The following is a 25,742-nucleotide window of genomic DNA, read 5'->3' on the forward strand; positions in this document are numbered from 1 at the left end:
GAGAAAATGTCCTTCACAAGCCAAGAGGAAACGTCTTTTTGATGCTGTTTTGTCTACTATTAAAAAACAAATCAAGAAGCATACACATTTAGTTTTTTAAATAATAAAATTTTGCCATTTATATTTCTAGAGAAGAAAGGTAAGAGCATATGAGTAATTTGTTAATATTAGAGGACAACAATCCACAACAATATGTGTGTAATAATAATAAATCAAATCTAGCACATTATAATTTGCCCAGTGTTTCTGCCTACAGTACAAAATGGCAGAAACAGATAGGAGAGGCTGGCACTGTGGCGTAGTGGGTAAAGCCGCCACCTTTAGTGCCAGCATCCCATATGGAGCAGATCCGGCTGCTCCACTTCCAATCCAGCTCTCTGCTATGGCCTGGGAAAGCAGGAGAAGATGGCCCAAGTCTTTGGGCTCCTGCACCCACATGGGAGACCCAGAGGAAGCTCCTGGTTCCGGACTTTGGATCGGCGCAGCTCCGGCCATTGCAGCCATCTGGGGAGTGAACCAGTGGATGGAAGATTCTCTCTCTCTCTCTACCTCTCCTTCATTCTCTGTGTAACTCTGACTTTCAAATAAAATAAATCTTAAAAAAAAAAAAAAAAAGAAAGAAAGAAACAGCTAGGAGTCTGGAGTCTTTAGGGAGGACTAGGTGAAGCCTGGAGTTTACATGTCCCTGAGTTACTCTTAAAAGTTAGCTGTGGTGAGGGCAGATGTTTATCCTAGAGATTAAGATGTCCACTTTCCACATCTGAGTGTCTGGGTTCCATGTCCAGCTCTGGCTCCTGACTTCAGCTTCCTGATAATGCAGATCCTGGGAGGCAGTGGTGATGGCTCAAGTGATTGGATTCCTGCCAATCCCACGTGGAAGACCTGGATTGTTTCTGGTTCCTGGCTTTGGGCCAGTCCAATCCCAGCCATTATGGATATTTGGACAGTGAACCAGCAGATAGGAGTGCTATATCTGTCTCTCTCCCTGAAATTTAAAAAAAAAAAAAAAAAAGCTGTGGCACTTTGGGTAAATTATCTTCCTTCTATAGACCTCTGACTCCAATTTTTCATCATTGTGATTCATAGAAATCCTGTATTCTTAGTGAAAAATTACATTTTTACCTGTTTCAGCAGAGAATAAGTTGATCCGGAGAGGTTCAGTCCTTTCGCCCTGTTGGTCGATGACAGACTGGGTAGAGTTCGTGTCCTGTGCTGGAGTGAGCAGAGCTTTGACCATCATAGTCAGTCACAGGGGCCACGGGTCTCCAAGGACAACCTCCAGGCAGAGTCTACCATTTGCCCTTCAGGTTCATGCTTGTGTGTCACAGGAAGCTGCAGTCAAACTTGTTGAACTGGCATGACCTTTCTGTGTGCCCCAAGTCATAACACATGGGACAAATACCTGTGAAGGAGGAGGCAAAGCCAGGCATCTCAAAGGTGAGAACCAAGGTGGGTAAACTGTCTCGTCCTCCTTTTGGAGAGAAAGACAGACAGACAGCGTCGGAGGCTGGGTGCAGCTCTGCTCCCCAAGAAGTGATTCTGAGAGACAGACTCAGAACGCCTCCACTATTTCCAGCATGAGTTTTCCAAATATTGATTTGGGAAAAAAGAAAGAAAGCAGAATGCCCTCCCTGTGCACATCTGGTCAAAGATGAGGTGTTGATTTGATTCTTGCTGAGAAAACAGAGGGAGTTGTTGTCTGACTGATGATATGAATAGAATTTCCATTGATTTATTCATTCATTCGACAACAGTTTGTTGAATGCCCAGTACAGATAAGGCATTTGTATAGGAAATATCATTCAGAGGGAGCATCTGTAGAAAGAGGGAAACAGATTATAGTTAACAAAAGAAGGTGAGTTATATATATATATATATATATATATATATATATATATATATATAAGAGGTCTTCAAAAAGGGCATGGAAATACAGATTATCAAACAATTATGAACATATTTCAAACATTTTTTGTACCAAAGTAAACTTCTCTTTAATTTCCATTTTCTACAAACACAAACCCTCAGGTAAAGAAGGAAAGAAGGAAAGTTACAGGGGCAAACCTGGGGTTTACACTCTTTAAACTACACCAGTGAGGGTACCCAGGAACTTAGTTGGACAGTGACCAAAATGGAGAAAAAGTCCCAGTCAAGGCACTGCACATACCTATTCTTTGTTTCTCTGGCAAGCATCTCACCTTATAGCAAGAGCAATATGAAAAGGGAAACCACGTGCAAATTAGGCGGGCAATAATGAGAGGCAGGCTGCACATGGTCTGCTTCCCTCCACAGTGGAAGAAGGCCTTGAAGGGGTTTCTGAGGCATTTGTGCCACAAAGGATAACGCCAAGAAGGGAATTACTGAACACCTAGAGCCTGCCCACTTGAGAGAGAGAGAGCGAGAGAGACTAGCATGTCAGCCTCCTTAGTGTCACTGTCACTCCAGTGCCTTCAGAGTAAGGCTGACAATCTGGACATTTCCAGAGCTCCTTTCTTCTCTTCTCCTGCCCAGCTCTTTCTCTTGGGCACTCTCTTGCTGCCTCACACAGTTAATGGACTCCCTGTGTGCCAGGACTGGTGACTCACATTGCCCTCATGATGATTTCCTCCCTGATCTACATGGAGAGAGGGGTGGTAAGAGCCTCCCAACAGCACACCCACACAACGCCATTGCTCTTTACTTCATCGGGGGGAAAACTGAGGACCACTTGGTCTCCATAGTTGTGAAGCACAGCCTTTGAACATCAGACCCAAATGCACGGAAGCAGCTCTGTGCTCCACTCCAACCTCTTACTGTCCATCCGGGGCATTTCTAACAGTTGTTTAGAAGTTGGAATAGGTGACCAACGAAGAACATGTAGCTATCCATTTATGGAGATCATTACTGTCTGTTTGAGATGAGTCTCTCTTGCTTAAAGAACTCTTTCTCATTGTATTCTATGGATTTTGGTGGTGCTAACAGGGGCAGCTACTAATGGTTTCCATTTTTTTTCTGACTTGCTACTAAGCTAACTTTGGTGCTTGAACAAAGGTTCTGACCTATTGTACATGATTTTAATCAAAGAGAAATTAGTCTCAGCTGTGCCATTCCAAAGGAAGGAGCTCACCAATTTTTTTATCTGCTGAGGTCCTAGGGGACCTTCAAGAGACAGTCAAAGAGACTGTGAACTTTACAGAATAGGGTAAATTATGGTGGTTCTTTTGAAACCATTGACATGGGAGGAATGAATACATCAGCAATACGTGAAAGTGTGCCCTGGACAGTCATTACATAGCTGACATAAAATACGAACTGTTTTTTCTTTCTCCATCTGATTCATGTTTACACTTCATATTCCCTGTTAACTTTTTTTACATTCAAGAAACTATGAGTCACCATTTTAACTGATAGTTCTGGTAGGCAGAATTAAAATGTATTGATCCAAGATTTGTTCATTCTGGGTCCTCAGTTGACAGTAAAGCCTTCCCATATGAAATGAAAGTCAGGGGGCTACCCCAAGGTTTTCTTTGCAATATGTTGACTCTGCAGACAGAGCTGCTCAGTAGGAGGTTGGAAATGCAGATCTAGATGTCAGAAGGGGCTGGCACTAGAAATAGAGAAGCAAAGAGAGGTAATAATTTAAGTTGTGTGTGTAGGCGGGATCATCAAGGGAAGCAAGGATAGCAATGAGGAGGAAATAGTTGAGGACAGGCTTTTGGCAAACACCCACTCATGGGCAAGGGTGCACCGGAAGTGCAAGGATAGCACGGTAGGTGGGAGAAGGATGGGAAGAAAGGAAGGAGCACAAGCAAGAGGTCACTGTGTCATGGTCCTCAGGGAGCAGGAAATGTCAAGGAAGGTATGGTACCGAGAGTTAAACACAGCAGAGATGTTTGGCAAAAGAGATGCAAAAACGTCACCAGATGGTGTTGGTTAGGAGGCCTTAGGTAGCTTCTGAGAAAGTGGTCAAATGGAGCCTTGAAATAGAAACCAGACTGCAAGACGCTCAGGTGTCTATGAAGAATAAATCAGATTGATCTTCTTAGAAGTTTAGTGTAGAAGGAAGAGAGGGAGAGGATGAGTGTTGACTTGACATACATGACTTTGTTCTTGAAGAATGATTACTCTTAAATCTCGTTCTCCAGTGCTTAATTTTCGCTCTCTGTCTTGTTAAGTATCAGTTACTACATTAACTATTGAAACATTATTTACCAGGACAATGATTATCTAGGTTAGCTGGAAAGAGCATTGTATGTGGTAAACTTTCAGGATCATTTTAATAATCATTAACTTTTAGGGTCAATGTTGCAAATGCTTCATTCTCAGGTCTTAAGCATCTTTTCTCCACCATGAGTAAACCCTATTCTAGTCATTTCATCTCATTTCACATAATTTCATTGTGAGTGTTCCAGTAGAGGTAATTTATGGTATTTTTAGGTTTGTGGAGTATTGTAAGCATAATGGATATTTTCTGATAATTTTGATAATCACTATTGATTTATTTAATTATTACTAGAGCCTGTACACTGAGTGAGGAACCACACTGGACAAAAAGGTGATGAAGTAGTTTCTCATTCACTTCAATCCAAAGGAAGGGAAAGTCTGATGAAAGATATTGGGTCTATTGGCGCCAGACCATTTTGTGACTATTCACTTCTTGATGCAAGGTGATTAGTCAGAATTTGAGGTGTTTCCAATGGATATGATTGCATAGTGTCCAAAACCAAAAGCAATTCCAATTTGTAACTATCTAAAAGATATGCTTCAGCAGACATTGTCAAGTAGTCATACTAAATAGGTAGAAGCCAGTATTTCATGATTAACAATACCTAATAGGAAGATTAACTAAAGACTGTTTGAAGCAGTTAGGTACATTACTGGAAAAGTATGATTGGAGTCAATGACTGTGTTCAAGTGCCTATTGAATTCTAATGGGAAAATGAAAAAATTCTTGATTATCAAAAGAAGAGTGGTCAGACCAATCAGAACATGATGTTACAGGTGGTTCAAGTTGTGAGCCAAGTTCTTTTAAATTGGTTTGAGATAACTGAGAATCTATGAAAATAGATGTTCACATTATAAGGTTCAATCTTTCCTTGATGCTGCCAGAGAATTTTGCAACAGTTTTGTTGCTTTGAGGCCTCAAGTTGAAATTGGTCATGGGTGAAACTGTGAACAGAGTGAAGTTTGTCTTTGGTTCTCTGCCACTCACTCATTCTATACACTTTTGCCTTTTGTTATATTATCCCCTCCAGTTCCAAATTACAACTTCCTTGATCTGGCCTTTGGCAGCCTCACGTCCTATCTAACACAACATACATAATAGTACCTTTCACTCCTGGAGGTCAGAAATCCAATATGGATCACACTGTGTTAAAATTTAGATGTTGGCAGAGCCTGTGATCTTTGTGCATATTCCAAGGAAGTACCTGTTACTTTGTCTTTCCAGGTTTTAGAGGCTGTCTGCAATCCTTGGATAATAGCTCTACCTCCTGCATCTTCAAAGCCAGCAATGGAGCATCTTCAACTCTCTCTGACTCTGTTTCTGGAGTTATAACTCCTTCTCTGGCTCTGACTCTCTTATTTTAAGAACACTTGTGATTTTATTAGACCCACCTGGATAATTCAAGATGCTCTTCCCATCTCAAGACCATTAGCTTAATTACATCTGCGAAGTTCCTCTGATGTGTAAAGTCACATATTCACAGGTTCCTGGAATTAGGATATGTATATCCTTGGGGACTCATTATTTTGTTGCCCATCCTAGTTATCACTCCCTTAAATTATTATATTGCCAAAACGTTGTTTTTTGTGTGATTTTTGTTTTGTTTTCATGTTTGCTTTGAGAGAGACAGATACACATACAGAGAGTTCCCATCTACTAGTACACTGCCCAGTGCTCACAACAGCAGGAGTTGGGTCAGGTTAGAGCGAAGATCCAGGAATAAAATTCAGACCAATTACTTGATCCTATCACCACTGCCTCCCAGGGTCTACATTAGCAGAAAGCTGGAATCAGGATCCAGAATGCAACCTAGGCTCTCCAGTGAGAAGATGTGGTTATCATAACCACTAGGCTAAATGTTCAATCCCTCCAAACTGCTTTTTGGTCTCTCAAAATACTGTTATGAAAATATAATGAGATAGTGCATATACATGTACCCTTCTCACTACATCTTACATTTATCCCCTTCATGATCACAATTACTGTCCTCTTGCCTTTTGTAGTCTGGTACATTGCCTGGTACTTTTGTAATCACATGAAACATTGTTATTTAAGAAACTTGAGGGTGGAAGGAAACAGTAAAATAAATTCTTCGGTTTAATAGTTGCCACCAACTTAAGATACTTCAACAACAGCGCCATTTCAATAAACAAAATGAAGAGTAAAAAAAGCATAACCTAAGGAGGAAAATTACAAAAAGTTACCCCAAATATCATCTTTCACAAGTTTAATTTCTTTGTTTTCCCCTTATACTACAACTTGAGCATAAGTACCCACTAAATTGAAAACTGTTAATTCTTAAACCATGAAGGACTATGAAAAATCATGATTTAACACCTCCAACAACCAATATTCCCCATATGCCTGTAACTACCCATTCTATCTGTAGAATTTCAATCATTACAGGGTTTATCATTATATCAAGCTTTACAATGTCTTTCCTTTAGTTCTATGTGTGCCTGCTTTCTTGGTTATAATATATTTAATGTTCATCCCATTAAGCACTCTTATAGCTATTTGAGACAACTATCCTGTGTCTAGTTCTTGTCAACCCCACACCCTAAACTTTCTCTTCTCTAGAATAAATAAAACTAGTTCCTCATACTAAAGTTTAACAAAGATCAAGGTTGGCTTGGATGCAGCAGAAAAAAAGAACTGAAACAGAGGTTCTTTTCTGCTTGACCACATCCTGTTGTTCTTCTTGAACATCAGAGTCTGGTACAGATGGATAGACTGTATGAGTATGAGATGGAGGAAAGCCAAAGGGCTCTCCATTTAATCATCCCTACTACTCTAGGTTGAGCTACCATTACTTATTTCCAAGACTACTGAAATAGCCTTCTAATGAATTACTAGTGGCTCCTTCTAACTTCTGCCATTATATTGGAGGTAAGAGTACTAATACAAAAGTTAAATAAATAAATAATTTACTCAAGGTTAGGACATAAATGAAAGAATTGACCACAAGACTATTTTCATCCACGGCCTGTAAGGAAACTAAGAACAGCCAATGAAGTCAACAACTGGGTCATGAATTCACTCCAGATGAGATGGAAACAACAGCACATCTCAAAAAAACTTCAAAGGTTTTTGATTCTGAGAAAGATGGAATAAGCACATTCCCTCCCCGCTAACCCCCATCTCTTCTACTGAACACAGCCATAAATCTTGGATTGGAAATAGTAGATTGGGAACTGAGAACTGAACTGGGAGTTCAACCAGTAGTGAATTTACCAGTTTTTTCCTCTAGTATCACCTAATGTATACCCCAAAGCAGCTTCAGGTCTGTAAATCCACATTGGCTGCTTTCAGAAAGAGATCCAAGGAAACTATATTTCAAGGGGCAGGAAAGGGGAGACTCTGTGGGTCAGAGAGAATGGGAAACACCCTGCTCATCTCTCTTAATCCAACACTCAGGGATTATGAGAATGACAATGGCACAGTGATAGTAGTAGCCTAAAATTTTTAGAAGGGAAACCTTTTCCCATGACAAAATGAATTGTGGCTCTAAGACAATGGGATGAATTCCCATTGCCTTTCTATTCTTTCTATCCTTCCACTACTTGGCCCTGGATATAGACATTTGTCTATGCAAAGAAGTGCTTTGCAGAGTAGAAAAAACAAACTTCAACCTTTTGACTGGAGGTCTGTGAAAGGAGGCTCCAAGAACTGAAACATACTAGTGAAATTGCATAAAGAGAAGACATAAAAGGACAGTTCCATAACACCATGTCAATGCTGGGGATTACTTTGGATGCTTACTGTGTAGATCTTAGCATGCCTAAACAGAGGACCAGGTTACAGGGTAGACCACTGTAGTTCTCAGATTGGCTATGGGGTGGCACATATATGGAAATGGTCTTGGAAATACTGCTAAATTTGAAGCTTAACTGATAATGAAAATATATCCCTTAAATGTAAGTAAGAACCTAACCTAACCTGAACCTAACCTAGCAATTGTCCAATTGCTTGCTAAAATCAAAGAGAAAATCATTTCATTCAGGATTTAAATAAGACTCAGTATCTTTTAACACAATATTCAAAATAGTCAAGATTAGATTCCATCAAAGTTAATTATTATACAAAAGTCAAACCAGAACACACACCAAAAAAAAAAAAAAAGCAAACCAAATAAAAATTGTAAATTTTAACTCTTAAAGAAAACACAATCAATAAATATCAACCTCAGTATGACACAGATGTTGGAATTATCATCAGAGAAGAATATCTTGATTTCAAGTGATCTTGAAACAAATGCAAAGAGAATGCTTCACAAAGAAATTTAACATGTAAAGGAAAATAAAACTGGAGATTTTAAAACTGAAAAATACAATCTTCACTACTAAAAATTTTACTCAATGGGCTTAATAACACAACAGGACGATGGAGGAAAGGCAGTAAACTTAATAATAGATCAATGGAAACTACATAATGTTAACAACATAAAGGCAAAGGAAGAATATGTTTTAAATGAACAGAATGTCAGAGACCTATGAGAAATATAGAGTTCTAACATCAAAGCAATTTAATTGAATACAGAAAGAAAGAAGAAACAGCATAGGGCAGAAAAATTATTTGAAAGTATTCTAATGACTCAAAAATTTCCAAATTTGGCAAAAATCATAATTTTTAAATGAAAGAATTTGAGCAAACCCCAAGTAAAATAGGCTCTAGAAATTCATGTCTAAATGTGTAATAATGACTGCAGAAAACTGAAGTCAAGGAATAATCCTGAAAGCAGCCAAAGGAAAACAATACATTCTGAAGATTCAAATGACTGCAAATTTTTCATCAGAAATCACAAAGGCCAGAAGAAAATGACAGAATATCTCCAAGTGCTAAAAGAAGAGTCAACTTAGCATTACTATATGGTTAATATATGCTATATCCAGTGATTATGTTACCGTCAAGAATGGAAGTGAAATAACATTTCTCCATGTAAAACAACTAAGAGGGTTTGTCACAGACTGACCTGCTCTAAAAGAAATGCTAAAGGAAATTATTCAATGGAGGACTAATGATACTGAAAGTTAACTTGGAATATCAGGAATGAAGGAAGAACAAAATAAATGGCAGACATCTAATAATTATAAGACTATTAGTTTAAGTTATTTAAAATATGTGTGATGGTTGAAAGCAAAATTATAGCACTGTTTGAGAGGTATTCAATATATATGTAATACCAATGGCAACTATATCATTAAGGAGGGAAGGTAAAAGTATCTCATGGTAAGTTTTCCACAATCCTCTTAAATTAGTAAAATATTAATTCTAATTTTTCCATGAATAGTTAAATATGTATATTTTAATGCCTGAAACTACCACAAAAAGTTTTATAAGGAGGTAGTGTTAAAAATTTAATCCATAAAGGCCGGCGCCGTGGCTCAACAGGCTAATCCTCCGCCTTGCGGCGCCGGCACACCGGGTTCTAGTCCCGGTCGGGGCACCGATCCTGTCCCGGTTGCCCCTCTTCCAGGCCAGCTCTCTGCTGTGGCCAGGGAGTGCAGTGGAGGATGGCCCAAGTGCTTGGGCCCTGCACCCCATGGGAGACCAGGATAAGCACCTGGCTCCTGCCATCGGAACAGCGCGGTGCGCCGGCCGCAGCGTGCTACCGCAGCGGCCATTAGAGGGTGAACCAACGGCAAAAGGAAGACCTTTCTCTCTGTCTCTCTCTCTCTCTCACTGTCCACTCTGCCTGTCAAAAATAAAAAAAAAAAAAAATTTAATCCATAAAATTGCATAGAAAATTAATTAATTTTTTAAAAAAATATTATGTAGGATCTCTGTCTTTAATGTGCTGTACACTCTTATTTAATGCTATAACTAGTACTCCAACAGTATTTTTTTCACTTTGTGTTGCTATATGGGGGCAAACTGTTGAAATCTTTACCTAATATATACTAAACTGATCTTCTGTATATAAAGAGAATTGAAAATGAATCTTGATGTGAATGGAAAGGGAGAGGGAGCGGGAAAGGGGAGGGTTGCGGGTGGGAGGGAAGTTATGGGAGGGGGGAAGCCATTGTAACCCATAAGCTGTACTTTGGAAATTTATATTCATTAAATAAAAGTTTAATAAAAGAAAAAAATTTAATCCATAAATTAAATTATAAAATTAAATTATAAAAAATATTCAAATATTCCAAGGCAGTCAGTAGAGGGAAAAAGAAGCAACAAAAGACAGGACAATGAAACAAAACACAAATATAAAGATGAGAAAACAATAATAAAATGGTAGACTTAACCAAATATATTGATAATTGCACTAAATGGAAATTATCTGAATCCATCCATTGAAAGACAGATTACTGTAAAAGAAAAATACAACTCATTTCTATATGTACTATAAGAAAAACTTTATATATAATAGAGGTAGGTCAAAAGTAAAAGATATATCATGGAAACCAATAAAAAATATAGGTAGGAAACTATATTAATGTCAAAGTAAATTGTAGAATAAGGAAAATGATTAGTGATAAAAAGGTTTATTACATACTAAGAGGATCGATTCTCCAAAAAGACATAGTGATTTTTTAAAAAAAGATTTTATTTATTTATTTGACAGGTAGAGTTACACACAGTGAGAGAGAGAGAGAAAGGTCTTCCTCCCATTGGTTCACTCCTCATATAGTTGCAACAGCCAGGGCGCTGTGCCGATCTAAAGCCAGGAGCCAGGTGCTTCCTCCTGGTCTCCCATGCGGGTGCAGAGGCCCAAGCACTTGGGCCATCCTCCACTGCCTTCCCGGGCCACAGCAGAGAGCTGGACTGGAAGAGGAGCAACCAGGACTAAGTGAACCGGCACCCCTATGGGATGCCGGCACCACAGGCGAAGGATTAACCCAGTGTGCCAAGGCTCCGGACCCAATATAGTGGTTTTAAACATGCATATACTTAACAAAAACAAAAACAAAAAAACTTCAAAATACATGAAGTAAAAATTTGTGGAACTGGAAAGAGAAATGGGAGCATCACAACTATAATTGAATACTTTCAACATTCCTCCACTAGCAAGAAATAGAACAAGTGGATAGAAAAGTAAACTGACTTAAAATCACTATAGAAAACTCTATATACCAACAGGAGCTAACTAATATTTATAGAACATTACATTCAACAAAAGAAGTGCACACATTCTTTCAAATACACATAAAATGTTCACCAATTTGAATCATAGATCAAACCTTAAAAAGTTGAAACACTTTAAAACCATACAAATTATATTATTTTGCCATAATGAAATTAGTTAAGAAATAAAAAATAGAAAAATAACTGAAAAGTCTCCAAACAATTAGAAATTAAATAACGTATCCTTAAATAACCAATGAGTCAAAAAGCATGTTTTAAGAGAAATTAGAAAATATTTTGACTGAAACTAAAATGTGCCAAATCAAAAATTTGCAGATGCTACTAAAGCAGTGATGAGAGGGAAATTTATAGCAGCAGATGTTTCTATTAGAAGCAAACCAATATACAAAGTTCCACCTCAAGAAACTAGGAAAAAGAGAAGAAAATAAACCCAAAGCATGAAAAAGGGAGGAAATTTTTAAAAATTAGAAAAATTGAAAGCAGAAAAGCACTAGCAAACATCTATAGAAACAACAGCTGATACTTGCAAAAGATCAATAAAAGTAATGGACTTCTGGCCAGACTAACAAAAAAGGAGAAAAGACACAAATTACTGATATAAAAAATGTAAAAGGAGATACCACCATTTGGTGTGCTAGATTACTAGAACATTAAAAAATATAAGAAAAAATACCAAATACCATGAAAAACCTTTATACATAATTTCACAATGTACATGAAATTGCAAAGTTCTGGAAAGCCATAAACAGCTGAAACAACCCACAATAAACAGTTAACCTGAATAATTCTGGGCCTGTTAAAGAATTCTGTAGGGTTTTTTTTTTTTGTAAATGCTATGACTAAACAGTATCACAAACACTTGAAAGAGAAGTAGGGACAGGCATTTGACGTAGTGGTACAGTGCTGTTTAAGACACCTGTGTATGATATCTGAGTACTTGCGTTCAGCACTCACCTCTGGCTCCTAACTCCAGCTTCCTGCTAATGCAGACCCTGGGAGGTATTAGTGATAGCTCAAGGTTCCCGCCACCCACATGCGAGACCTGGATTGGTTCCCAGCTCCTGACTTTGGCCCCAATCCTGATGCAGCTATTATGGGCATTTGAGAAGGGAACCAATGAATGAAATCCTGAAGTTAACATTACACCGCACAGTGAAAGAATCCTTTCCCTCCAAAAAACAAAGCAAGGATTCTGTTCCCACCAATCCTGTCATCACTATTAAGATTCTAACCAGAGCAAACAAAAGAAGAAAAATAAAGGCACATGCACAGATTAGAAAAGAAGAAATAAAACTCTCTAGTTATAGATGACATTACATAGAAAATTATTTGTATACAGTTAATTGTATAGAAAATTCCCTGAAATCTATGTAAATGCTTTTAGAACTGAGTTTAACAAGTGGTAGCTTTGGGATCCGCAAGGAGAGAAGGCCTACACTTCGGGAATGGAGAGTCCCTACCTGCACTTCTGGGGAAGAAAAGTCCTTGTCAAGGTCCCCGCTGGTGCCTAAAGGTCAACCAATGAGGATCAGACCCGCCTCAACCTTTAACCCCCACGCCCTGTATCTATAAAAGGAGCCCTCCCAACCTCTGATGTGCGACTTCCCTGGCCCCCACTCTGTTGGGACCAGGGAACCGCACCCGGGAGCGGAATCCCAATAAAAGCTTGTGAATTAATTGGTTCATATGCCTGGGAAGATTTGTTACACGCTGGACACCTTGCAACAAGATTTCAAGATACAAAATTAATGCAAAAATTCAGTCATATCTGTGTATGTCAATAATGAACAAATCAAAACAGAAATAAGAAAACAATAGCAATTATCACAGTTAATTAAATATTTATATATAAACCTGAGAGTCATGTGTAGGCTTGAATGTACAGAATGCTGATAAGAGAAATGAAAGGACCTAAAAAGGGGGGAAAAGGTGTTCTCTTGAACCTGTTGGATCCTTCTCAATGAATTGAGAGACTACAATAAAGTTTAACTGTCAATTCTTTCTAAATTGATCTATAAATTTAACAGAAATTCTAGGAAGTTTTTTTAAGAATTATTTTATTTATTTATTTTATTTTATTTGACAGATAGAGTTAGACAGTGAGAGAGAGAGAGACAGAGAGAAAGGTCCTCCCTCCGTTGGTTCGCCCCCCAAATGACCACTACGGCCAACGCTGTGCGGATCCGAAGCCAGGAGCCAGGAGCTTCCTCCAGGTCTCCCACACGCACTTGGGCCACCTTCTAGTGCCTTCCCAGGCCATAGCAGAGAGCTGGATCAAAAGAGGAGCAGCCAGGATTAGAACTGGTGCCCATATGGGATGCTGGCACTTCAAGCCAGGGCTTTTACCCACTGCGCCACAGCACTGGCCCCGGGAAGATATTTTTTGTAAATACATGAAGTTCAATTCTAAAATTTAAATGGAAATTAAATTTAAATTTAATTTAATTTAATTTAGATTTAATCTAAAATTAAGTGGAAACAAAAATAAGACAGTTTTGAAAGAGGATAAAGCTGAAGGCACACAGCATCATTTTGTAAGACTTACAAAGGAAGATGTATGGCACTGGCAAAGGGATGACCACATAGCTCATGAATTGTCACATGCAAATATAGTCAACTGACACCTGACAGAAGCTGAAATACAACTCAAGAGAGGAAAAACAATCTTTTCAACACATAATGATAGAACCAATGGAGATCTGTAACTTGACTTAAACTTTATGGTACATACTGAAATTACAAATGAGTGATAAGTCTAAGTGTAAAATGCAAAAGAAAACCTTTTAAAAGTAAACGTAGGAGAAAAATCATCATTTGGTGTCAGGTAAACATTCTTTGAATACCAGAACCATGGTTCATTTAAAAAAAAAGAATTAAATAGGCATAATCAAAAATTAAAAATATTCCTCTGCAAAAGACGTTTTAAAAAATAATTATTTATTTGAAAGTCAGAGTTAGAGAGAGATGGAGAGGAACAGAGCTAGAGATCCTCCATTGGCTGTTTCATTCCCCAGGTGGCCACAATGGCCAGCGCTGCACCAAGCCAAAGCCAGGAGCCAGGAGCCTCATCCAGGTCACCCACGTGGGTGATAGGGGTCCAAAAACTTGAGCCATCTTCTGCTGCCCCCAGGGAGCTGGATCAGAGTAGCAAGGACGTGAGCCAGCACCTGTATGGGATATCAGCACCACACCATAACGCCAGTCCCAAAAGACATTTTTAAGGGAATCAGAAACCAAGCTATAAATCCTGGGAGATATCTACAAGTCATTTATATAACAAAGGATGTTTATCCACAATATATAAAGAACACTCAAAACTTAGCAATAAGAAAATAAACTGCTCAATTAAAAAAAATGGGCAAAGGACTTAAACTACACTTCTCCAAAGATGATACACAGATGGCAAATAAACAGAGGGGAAGATGCTCAACACTTAGCTGTTATGGGAGTATAAGTGAAAGCCATGACAATAACACCACACATCTACTGGAATGGCTAAAATTTAAAAAAAGTAAAGCACTGACAATACCAAATGCTGAGAAGGATGCAGAGCAGTGCGACATGTCATATGTATATTATGATGGTAATGAAAAATGGTGGCCGGCACCATGGCTCACTAGGCTAATCCTCTGCCTGCGGCGCTGGCACCCCAGGTTCTAGTCCTGGTCGAGCGCCGGATTCTGTCCCGGTTGCTCCTCTTTCAGTCCAGCTCTCTGCTGTGGTCCGGGAGGGCAGTGGAGGATGGCCCAGGTCCTTGGGCCCTGCACCTGCATGGGAGACCAGGAGAAGCACCTGGCTCCTGGCTTTGGATCAGCGCAGTGCGCCGGCCGCAGCGGTCATTTAGGGGGTGAACCAACGGAAGGAAGACCTTTCTCTCTGTCTCTCTCTCACTATCTAACTCTATCTGTCAAATAAAAAAAAGAAAAGAAAAATGGTACAGCCACTGTAGAAAAGTTTGCAGTTTCTTATAAAATCAAACATACATTTGTCTTATGACTCAGAAACCCCACACCTAGGAATTTGTCCAAGACAAATTAAAACTTATGCTCATACAAAAATCATTACATGAATGTTTATAGCAGCTCTATTCATCATTGCACCAAGCTGGAAGCAACTCAAATGTACTACAGTTAGTAAATGATAAACAAACTGTGGTGTCTGCGTACAATAGAATTTTACTAAGCAAGAAGGCACAAGTGATGAATATCAAAAACATTTTGCTAATGGAAAGAAACTAATGTCAAAAGGCTGCATACTGTATGATTCCATTTATATGATATTCTAGAAAACACAAAACTGTAATGATAAAGAAAAGGTCAGTGGTTACCGGGAGTTAGAAGGAGGAGAACGTGACTAGTAGAGGCGCATCACAGGGAATTTTGGAGGTGATAGATCTATTCTCTATCCTACCGTGGTGAGGGTTGCATGTATGTGTGTGTTAAAATCTGTAGAACTGTATGTTAAAATGTCAATTTTGTTGGATATTGGTTTTAAAAATAGAAATAACAGAATAGGTTCAGCATTGGGACACAGGAGGTTAAGGCTCTACCTGCAAAGCCAGCATCCCAATGGCTGCTGGTTCAAAACCTGGCTGCTCTACATCCGATCCAGCTCCCTGCTAATGCACCTGGGAAAGCAGCAGATGATGGCCTAAGTGCTTGGGCCCCTGCACCCATGTGGGAGACCCAGAAGAAGCTCCTTGCTCCTGGTTTCATGAAGCTATCAAAAACAAGAAATAGTAGTCAAAATTTGGAACAAGAAGGCAGAAAGGAGAGGACCAAAGAAAAAATATAGTTAAAACTTTTTCGGATAAAGCAGCTCTAGTTGGCTTGCTGCATTTGTGCACTTGGGAAGCAGACACAACAATTATAAGCATCCTGCCTACTGTTACACATGTAGATCACCTCGATTACTTTAACGATTTGCTTAATACAAGGGACAGCAGCTCTTAAACATAGGTAAAGCATTTTCCAAGTATTGATGTCAGCAGGACCTTGTGATTGTCTCTCTATGGCTCAGTTGCTGCTACAGCCACGGCTGTCCCCTGCACAATGGAGACTACTGCCTTTTGCACCGTTGGCAGGTGTAGGGGGAGTTTGGTGGTTTGGTAGCTATCTTTGCCTCTAGCGTTTTCCTAATTAATCATTAATCATTTCCCATTGGAGGAGTAGGATAGTTCAGGGAGTTTTAGGTTTGAAATCTTTGCTTCATCTCTTTTCTCACTCATGCTTATGAAAATCAGTGTCAAAACTCTCCTCGCTTCACTGTTATCTTAGGCAACAGTGTTGCCCTCCTGCACAAGCATCATGCCAGCCAGGTGAGAATCTGAAAGCCCTTTCCCATACTTTAGCTCATTCTGCCTCCAGCTCTGGCATGCTGTTAGTGATATCAAGATTATTCAACCTGGAGGAATATTTTAAATCTAATTTATTGGCCTTTTAATCAAGAGCAGGTTCTGGAGGGGAATGGACCCAAGAAAGACAAGTTTTGATGGTATCATTAAAGCAGATATAGCAAGAGGGATTAGAAGCAGCAAAGAATCCATGGACTGCTTAAGGGGGCAAGGCAGAGTTGGGGAACATATAGAAAGGAAGAAAGCAGAAATGAGAACAGAAGTTTCTGGGAGGTGGGAGTTTGGAGTACTACTGGTTAAGCTGCCCCTTCAGACACCTGCATCCCATATCAAAGTGCTTGATGTAAGTCGCAGCGCTTTGCTTCCAATATAATCAGCTCCCTGCAGATGTGCATCCTGGAAGGCAGTAGGTCTTGGGTCTCTGCTACCCATGTGGGTGGGACACCCAGACTGAGCTCTAGGTTCAGGACTTTAGCTGGCCTACACTTGGTTGTTGCAGAAATTTGGGGAATGAACCAGTGGGTGAAAGATTCTTTTTCTCTCTTTCCCTCTCTCTTGGCCTTACAAATAAAATGAAAATTAAAAAATTAGAAATATCAGAGGTGGGCCAGTGCCGTGGCTCACTAGGCTAATCTGCCTGTGGCGCCGGTACTCTGGGTTCTAGCCCCAGTTGGGGCGTTGGTTCTGTCCCGGTTGCTCCTCTTCCAGTCCAGCTCTCTGCTGTGGCCTGGGAAGGCAGTGGAGGCTGGCCCAAGTGCTTGGACCCTGCACCCATATGGGAGACCAGGAGGAACCACCTGGTTCCTGGCTTCGGATCAGTGCAGCGCGCTGGCCATAGCAACCATTTGGGGGGTGAACCAACAGAAGGAAGACCTTTCTTTCTGTCTCTCTCACTGTCTAACTCTGCCTGTCAAAAAAAAAAAAAATAGCCGAGGTGGTTAAACACAATTTTGTCCATGCCATCAGAAGAATCTTACATAGATATCATCTCACATAGGTTAGGGTAGCTTTTATCAAAAAGATAACAAGTGCTAGCAAGGAAGTGGAGCAAAGGGAACCCTGGACATGGTTGGTGGGAAGGCAGATGATTGCTCCAGCCACTTTAGGAAAAATACAGAGGTTTGTAAAGAAATTAAAAATAGAACTAATATATGATCCAGAACATTCCCTCTTCTAGGCATAGGTACAAAGGAAATTAAATCACTGCCTAGTGAAGATATCTGCTCTCCCACGTTTACCGAAGCATTATTCACAACTGTCAAGATATGGAAATAACCAAGTTCTGTTGGTGAATAAGGAAACTGTGGCATATATACTTATCTATATCTATATCTATATGTATGTATACACACAGTGGAATATTATTCTGCCTTAGAAAAGATCTTGCCATTTGCAACAACATGGATGAACAGAGAAGACATCAATCATGTTAAATGAAATAAGCTTGACACAGGAAGAAAAATACCCTCACATATATGTGAGGTCTTAAAAAAAAAGATTGGATAAGATAGTCCCTCATTTTTATTTCTGGGGATTCATTCCAAGACCCCAGTGAATACCTGAAACCTCAATGTGTGTGTGTGAGGGGGTGCATACACTTATGACACAGTTTGATTTATAAATTAGACATAGTTTAAAATTAATAACTAATTTAATAACTAATAGCTAAATAGAACAATTAGAGCAATATACTTTAATAAATCTTAATGTGAGTATGGCTCACTATCCCTCTCAAATATCTTGTTGGACTTTCACCTCTTCGCTTACATGAAGCATTTTTGTGGCTTCTCTTTGGTGCATCCAAATAGAAAGTATCACCATTCTTGTACTTTGGGACCATGGTAACTAAAATAAGGGGTACTTGAGTACAGTACTGTGATTCAAGTCCAACAGTAGACCTGACAAACAAGATAGATACTAAGTGACTAATGGGCAGGCAGCATATATATGGAAAAGACAAAGAGACGATTCAGATCCTGAGCAACATGGAGCAGGACAGTGTGAGATTTCACTATACTCCTCAAAATGGTATGTGATTTTACTACTTACAGATTGCTTATTTCTGGAATTTTTCATAGAACATTTTTAGAGCACAATTGACAACAGGTAAGTGAAACCTAGAAAGTGAAGTCGTGAATAATAAAAGACTAATATGCACAGAAACAGAGAGTGGAACAGAAGTGCTGGTGATGTGGTGTAACTAGGTATCTAGTTCAGATCTGAGTCAGTTGAAGTTCCTGCAAGCCACATCTTAATGTTTTCCTTTTACCTGTCAATCAAAACACTTCTTTTCCCAGGATGCACCTGGTTCACCTGGAACCTAGAAGTAGGGGGGATGCCATGAAAGTGTGAAAATTAAGCTCCACATGGAACTTATGGAGATATCATAAAACGTCCAGGTGGCTTCATGCATCTAAAGGCATGGACCTCTATCTCATATGAGAGGCCAAAAATGGAGGCGAGCTCTCTCTTTTGTCAAGAACCACGGTTGGAGGTGCTACTCAGGTGTTCTCTCTCTCCCTCTCTCTTTCCTCCAGCTCTTTTCCCTTTGGGTAATCCTCTGGCCCACTCTCTGAGTGGAGCAACCCACAGTCACATGTGAATGTGTGTTCACTTTCTTGCCTTTATCACTTCGTGCACCTTACACATAAAGTGTTTATCTTACTGTGAGACAAGGATCTGGACTAAAGATTAGAACATGTTCATGCCCACAATGCTTGTGGCAGAGAAACTGAAAGAAGTAAGTGGAAGGGGACAAAGTGGTAGTTATGTAGGGTAAGAAGGTCTAGAGATTGAATGTACAGCATGAGGAATTCAGCTAATAATATTGCATTGTGGGTACTAGGAATTTGCACAGAGTAGACTTTACGTGCTCTTATGATACACATACACACACAAAAAAGGTCACTGTGTGGGATGGTACATGTGGCACTCTGCTTGATCCTCGTAATCACTTTACTGCATATACTGCTATCAAAACATCATGTGGGGGCCCGTGTGGTGGTGTAGTGGGTAAAGCTGCCAACTGTGATGCTGCCATCCCATTTGGATGCTGGTTAATGTCCCGGCTGCTTAACTTCTGATCCAGCTCCCTGCTAATGGACTGAGAAAAACAGTGGAAGATGGCCCACATGTTTGGGCCCCTGGTACCCACATGGGAGATTTGGATGAAGCTCCTGGCTCCTGACTGGCCTGGCGCAACCCAGGCCATTGAAGCCATCTGGGGAGTGAACCAGCAGATGGAAGATCTCTCTCTCTCTCTCTCTTTGTTTCTCTCTGTAACTCTGACTTTCAAGTAAATAAATAGATCTTTAAAACAAGAAAAAAAAAACATGTTGTAAACATACAATAAAAGAGTTAATGAAGACGTTTATCTGGTCCTTCTTAGGTTCAGTAATAAGGAAATGATTTGGTAGCTGTCTATTCTCTGTGTTCTAACTTGTTATCACACTTTGAGTAACGTTTGTTGAAGAGCAGGAAATACTAAAGATGTTGGGTTTCAGTGATAAAGTGGGATGCGTCATCACTTTGAAGCTGGTTGACTTAATTTTGCCTTTATTCACCACAAGTAAGACTTGGAAAACTGTTAAAGCTTGGTTTCCTTTCCCTGGCTGCGTTCCCATGTCCATAATGATGCTTCCGGAAAGACTCAGGTCCTGTCCCGGATATAACCAAGACTAGAATAGTATCTAGCATTTGTGTAAAACTCTTTTTTCTATGAGAACCTTTACTAAAATAACTTCTAAAACCCCAGAAAGTCCAGTTGGTTTTCTCATTGCATGTCGAGGCTGTTTAGCCTTGACTGAGATCTGAACATGCTCTGTCTACCTGGCCATGCTCGAGGGATGGGATCAGTAGGGTGTGTTTGTACTTGGGAAATAGACAGACGATATCTTCATTTCCTGCAAAAATTAAAAAAAAAAAAAACAACAACACTCTTTTGTATAAACTGTGTGAGCTTTGCTGAGTTTCAATAAATACTTTGAAGTCTGAGCTGACTCAGATTTCTCTCTGCACTGTCTAGAGTAAGAGAAAACTTCCCACAAACGTGGAGCGGCCAGGAAGTAGTACAGCCACCAGGTTCCTCAGGAGAAGGAGGGACATAGTTCCTTCTCCACCTCACAGAAAGCGATGAATGGATGCAGATAATTAACTGTGTTATAAAAACTGACGGTTGTACCTTTTGTTCTGTTAATGGTGTGGCTAACAGTGTGGGCCTCTGGGGTCAAAGAGACTAGGTTTAAAGCCCACGAGTCTGGACAAGTTATTAACTTCCTCTGTCTCAGGGTTCTCATGCATAAAATTGAGGTAGTGATAGTGTGGGAAGTACTTCAGCCAACCCTTGGAACTTAGTAGGGCTAACTAAATGGCGGAAAGTGCATTACTGTTATTGTTCTTGATGTTTGTTATCTTTATCAGCACCATTATTATTCCTTAAATTGTTATCTTTTTCTTGTGCTCCACAAAGTTAGAGCTACTCCTCTAGTGAGGGTGGGTGGAGGCCCAGAATAGTACTCTAAGCAGCCTCAGGCCAAGGCAGCAATTAGGTTTCAGCTCAATGTTCCAATTCTGATGAGTTGATAGTAACTTCCTGGACGGTCCCATAGGCAAGAATCCTAAAGCTGTTGATGAGATTAACAGCGTCATGATTGATTATCAAAGTTGGCCATGAGCGTGGGAAGGAGAAGGGTACACTGTGCCCCTTTGCCAGCCTTGGCCTAGGAGTGGTGGACCATGGCTGGGACTCTTTCTGCCCCTCTGAAACAGCACAGAAAAGCACAAACATTCTCCATCTGAGTCTACTACAATTCTAACGCCCCTGATGTTTAACATTGGTAGCAAGATGTATTCCAGTGCAAGACCAAAACATTGCAAAGTTGTTGAGTGGTTTTTTGTTTTTTTGTTTTAGTTTTGTTCAGGGCTTCATAACTTCCTTCTGGGCAAACTATTTGGCTGGTAGACATTATAATTTGAGTAACATGGTGGTCTCCTCTTCTCCAATAAAGATGATAATAGCTTATATTTTCAGAGCACTTAATTTGTAAAATGTTCCTGCATCCATTAAGGTACTTTATATTCAACTGTTTGGCATGTAACAAGCACAAAAGGAAGTGAAGGCAAACGGGTGTGGGTATTTCAAGTTCATTGATGATTCTAGCACATATGTTTTGTTTCCAAAGTGCTGGCATTTCACTTCCAGGGTAATGGTATCTGCCTCTTGCTGTGAGCCTTCCTCTGGTTTTGTGACTTCTTAATTTATTTTCCTTTCATTTGTGATTCGTCCCCATGTAATACATGTTTGCCTGTTGTTAAATATTGCCCTCATATTGAGCAGCATTTCTAAGCATTTCCTCAATGAGTCACTTACAAATCTCAGGGCCAATTCTGTTCCCCATACAAAATGCCAAGTCTGAGATTAGTTCCAGTTTTGTGTTAATGATTTCAGATTCTTAGATCTTAGAAACTTCTAAGTGATGCACAGATACTAAAATGGTCAAATGATGGCCTGTGTAGAAGGCAGGCTTTCCATCCTTTCCTGTGTGTACCAAAGGGCTGTTTTCCGGTCCTCCTAGATAGCTTCTGCTTCAGAAGTGTAATCTATTCTCTCCCACTCATCCAGCCTCAAGAGATTTGGAACTATTTTGCAATAAAAGATGTGTAAGGTTGACCCTTCCTGCCCACGCTGCTCTCTGCTCAGATGGATTGAGTCAGTATTTCCTCTTTCCCTAAATCAGCAACGGACCAGCTGGTTTTGTCTGATAGACTCAGACCCAATTAAATGACCTTTCTAACCAGGAAAAAGATAGAGTTAAGCAATTATTTAATTAATGAATCACAGAAGACTAGTGAAGCAGATAAATGCAGACCCTACAACTTCTTCCTACCATAGCAATATTTTGAGAAGTTTCCATAGTAGAGTGGTTTGTTTCTATTTGAAACTGTAAATTACATAACAGAGAAAATAAGTTTTACTCTCTACTGATTGTATGCCAACCTAGATGGATCAAAATTCCTTTGATAAGAAAATAAAATATATTATTTACTGCTTATCTAGCTTCAAAGCCCAATAACAATCAAAAAAATCTATTTAAGTCATATGACATAAATTGTCTCTTATATAATTATTTTTTAAAAAGATTTATTTATTTAATTAATAAGGCAGAATGAGAGAGAGAGAGAGAGAGACAGAGACAGAGAAATTTTCCATCCACTGGTTCACTACTCAAATGACCACAACATTCAGGGCTGGGACAGGCTGAGAGCCAGAAATTCCATGCATGGGTGACAGGAGCCCAAGCACTTGGACTAAATTCTCCTGCTTTCCCAGGTGTATTAGTAAGGAGCTGGATCAGAAGTGGAGCAACAGGGACTCCAACTGGTACCCATATGGGATGCTGGCCTTGTATATGGTGGCTTAACCTGTGATACTGCAACAACAGCCCCTCTACAATTGTTTTTACTGAGTTGAGGTTGGGTATTATATCCTCAGTTTACATTAAATTGTATTAGAAGAAACAACTATGTGAAATCTAACTTTGCATTTAATGTGTGGATGTGACTTGATATTTTCCATACTTTGTGTTTCTCTATGGTACTTTACTAGAGACATTTATGAAAGAACTAAGTTTCATAAGCAGCAGGGCTTTCCTTGAAGAACTGGTACATTTTCTCTGCAAAGACAATGGCTAATATTAACTGATCAACTATTTTTTTTATGTTATTGTTTTGCCTACTAGGGAGCTCAAAGAAAGATGGGTGGTTCAATTCCGGTATGAAACTCTGAATATACTGATTTACCCATTCAGGCAGAGCAGAAATGGCTTAAGCAGTACAGACACAAGGTACCTCATGCCTAAGAAGACTGAAGGGAGGTGACTGCTGGCACTGATGCAGCTGCTCACGTAAGTCGTCAAGGTCTTTTTCTTTCTGCTCTACCATTCTGGGCTGTTATCATTTCAGTCTAATGCCTGGTGCCTTTCATGTCACATGATTGCAGCCACAGGGACAGGACATATGTCAAGAAGAAAGGGAAGGTGTGGGTTTGTGAGTCTCTTCTCCCTGTCAATTTCAAATGGAAGTAAAAGCTTTTCCAGAATGAATCTACTTATATCTCATTGCATTCCTGGATCACATGACTACCCAACAAAAAATAGTTGTTAACAAAAAGAAGTAGCAGGTAAATGACTGTTATAAGTATAATATATTTTCCTTGGGTCTGTCTTTAAAAAATATACTTCTAAGCAACCTTAAATCTAAGGCATTGGGAAAAGTTTGAGATATGGCCCCTGTTTTCTTTCTATATGGTTAATCTCTAGTGGGAAGGCAGTTCATATAGGGAAAATTAAATTATAATGAACCAAGAATAATAAGCCAATGACACATGAGACACATAGTCAATTCATGACAAAGTACTGAGTGACTTATCTAGAGAGCAAATGTTGAAAGATCCCACTGCAATTTGGAGTGAACAGTGGTTTGGAGTTTCAAAGCACAGGAAGAGCTGGGTGCAGCTCCAAAAAAAAAAAAAATGACAGAGAGAACTGAATATATTCTTTTATCAACAAGCTCAGAAGTACATGTGTGCTGATATAATATTTATTGTATGAAAACACACTTAACATCTCCTTCAACTTAGAATCAATTTTGTAATTCAGAGATTTGTTGAGGATCTGTAGCTCATCAGTGAGCTGAAACTTGAGTCTACATAAAATAGCATGAAAAGAACAAGTGGGCAGTAGATATCATGAAATAAGGAATAAATGTATCTACAGGGTACAGGGATTGGAAGACATTAGTGGAGGGAAGAGAGCAGAGGATTTAAGTCTGAAGACCTGCAGTCCAGTTCCTGTGGACATTTGCTAGCTGTATGATTTTGGGCAAACTGTTTTAACATCTTCTTGTTGTTTTTAAATATTTATTTATTTGAAATGGAGAGAGAGAGACAGAGAGAGAGAGAGAGAGAGAGAGAGAGAGAATCTCTTCCTTTACCCAGTTATTCCCTAAATGACTGCAACAGCCTAGTCTGGCCCTGAAACCAGGGGCCAGGAATTCCATCCAGGTCTCCCACATGGGTGACAGGGGCTGAAGTACTTGGGCCATCTTCTAGAAGCTGCCTTCCCAGGCACATTAGTTGGGTTGGAAGTGGAGCAGCCAGGACTTGAACCAGCACTCCAAAATAGCATGTTGGTGTCTCAAGTGGCAGCTTAACCCTAACAATTCCAGTCCATGTTTAACTTTTAAGTCTTAGGTTTTCTTATCTGTGAAAATGAAGATGATTATTTACTATACATTGACTGGTAGACAGTACATAAACTAATATTCTAGAAAATTCTGTATAAATTATAATAATAAAGTACCAAATATTACCTAAAAGTGACGCTCATTCCAGTATTAGGCTCCTTTTATGGGTTTGATTACTATCATTTTATCAAAATGCCTGTCTGACAACTATTTTCAAGGCTTCCCTTTGACTTCACATTTAGTATTGCAGATGAATGCTGACACATCCAATTAAGACAAAGTTAGTCAATATCCAGGGGCTTGTGAAGCAGCAGGCAATTTTCAGGGGCTCTGGCCTGGGTGTTTGAACTGGCAGAGCATTAATTAGGATGTCCACATCCCATATTAAAATATGTGGGTTTGAGCACTGCATCTGCTCTGGATAGTACTTCCTGTTAATGCAGACTCTGGGAGGCAACAGGTGATGGCTCAAGTAGCTGGGTCCCTCCTGCCCATAAGGGAGAACTAAACTGAGTACTTGACTGCCAGCTCATTGCAGATATTTAGGAGCGAGCCGGTGGATTGGAGCTCTCTGTCTGTCTCTGTCTCTTTTTCTGACTCTCTGTTTCTCAAATAAATCAATAAACATTTTAAAAGAAAAGATCAGGTGTTCTGGTTTTCCCAGGGGTTAGCTGACACCTTTCTAAGGCCTATGAGCTTACAGAAAATTCTCCGATGTTAAAATCGGTGGGGTTCATTCCAGGTATACACTTAGCACTAACTCAAGTAGAGTTCAACCCATAATAAAAATGAGTTTATAATGGAAGAAGATAGTACCTTTTCATTTTGAGAAAGCTTGATACCACATCTGTAAAAATG

General features: G+C 39.6%; 1 long non-coding RNA gene across 3 annotated transcripts in view; it reads right to left on the reverse strand.

Moving 5' to 3' along the window:
• The window catches only part of LOC133775891 (uncharacterized), a 163,313-nt gene that overhangs the window by 11,256 nt on the left and 126,315 nt on the right, over positions 1-25,742 (reverse strand). For all 3 annotated transcript variants that reach the window (XR_009868314.1, XR_009868315.1, XR_009868316.1), the window contains one exon: positions 1,123-1,815. This is a non-coding gene — a long non-coding RNA (uncharacterized LOC133775891). The remainder of the gene's footprint in view (positions 1-1,122; positions 1,816-25,742) is intronic.

The sequence above is a fragment of the Lepus europaeus genome, chromosome 17, assembly GCF_033115175.1.
Source record: "Lepus europaeus isolate LE1 chromosome 17, mLepTim1.pri, whole genome shotgun sequence".
Classification (NCBI taxonomy): domain Eukaryota; kingdom Metazoa; phylum Chordata; class Mammalia; order Lagomorpha; family Leporidae; genus Lepus; species Lepus europaeus.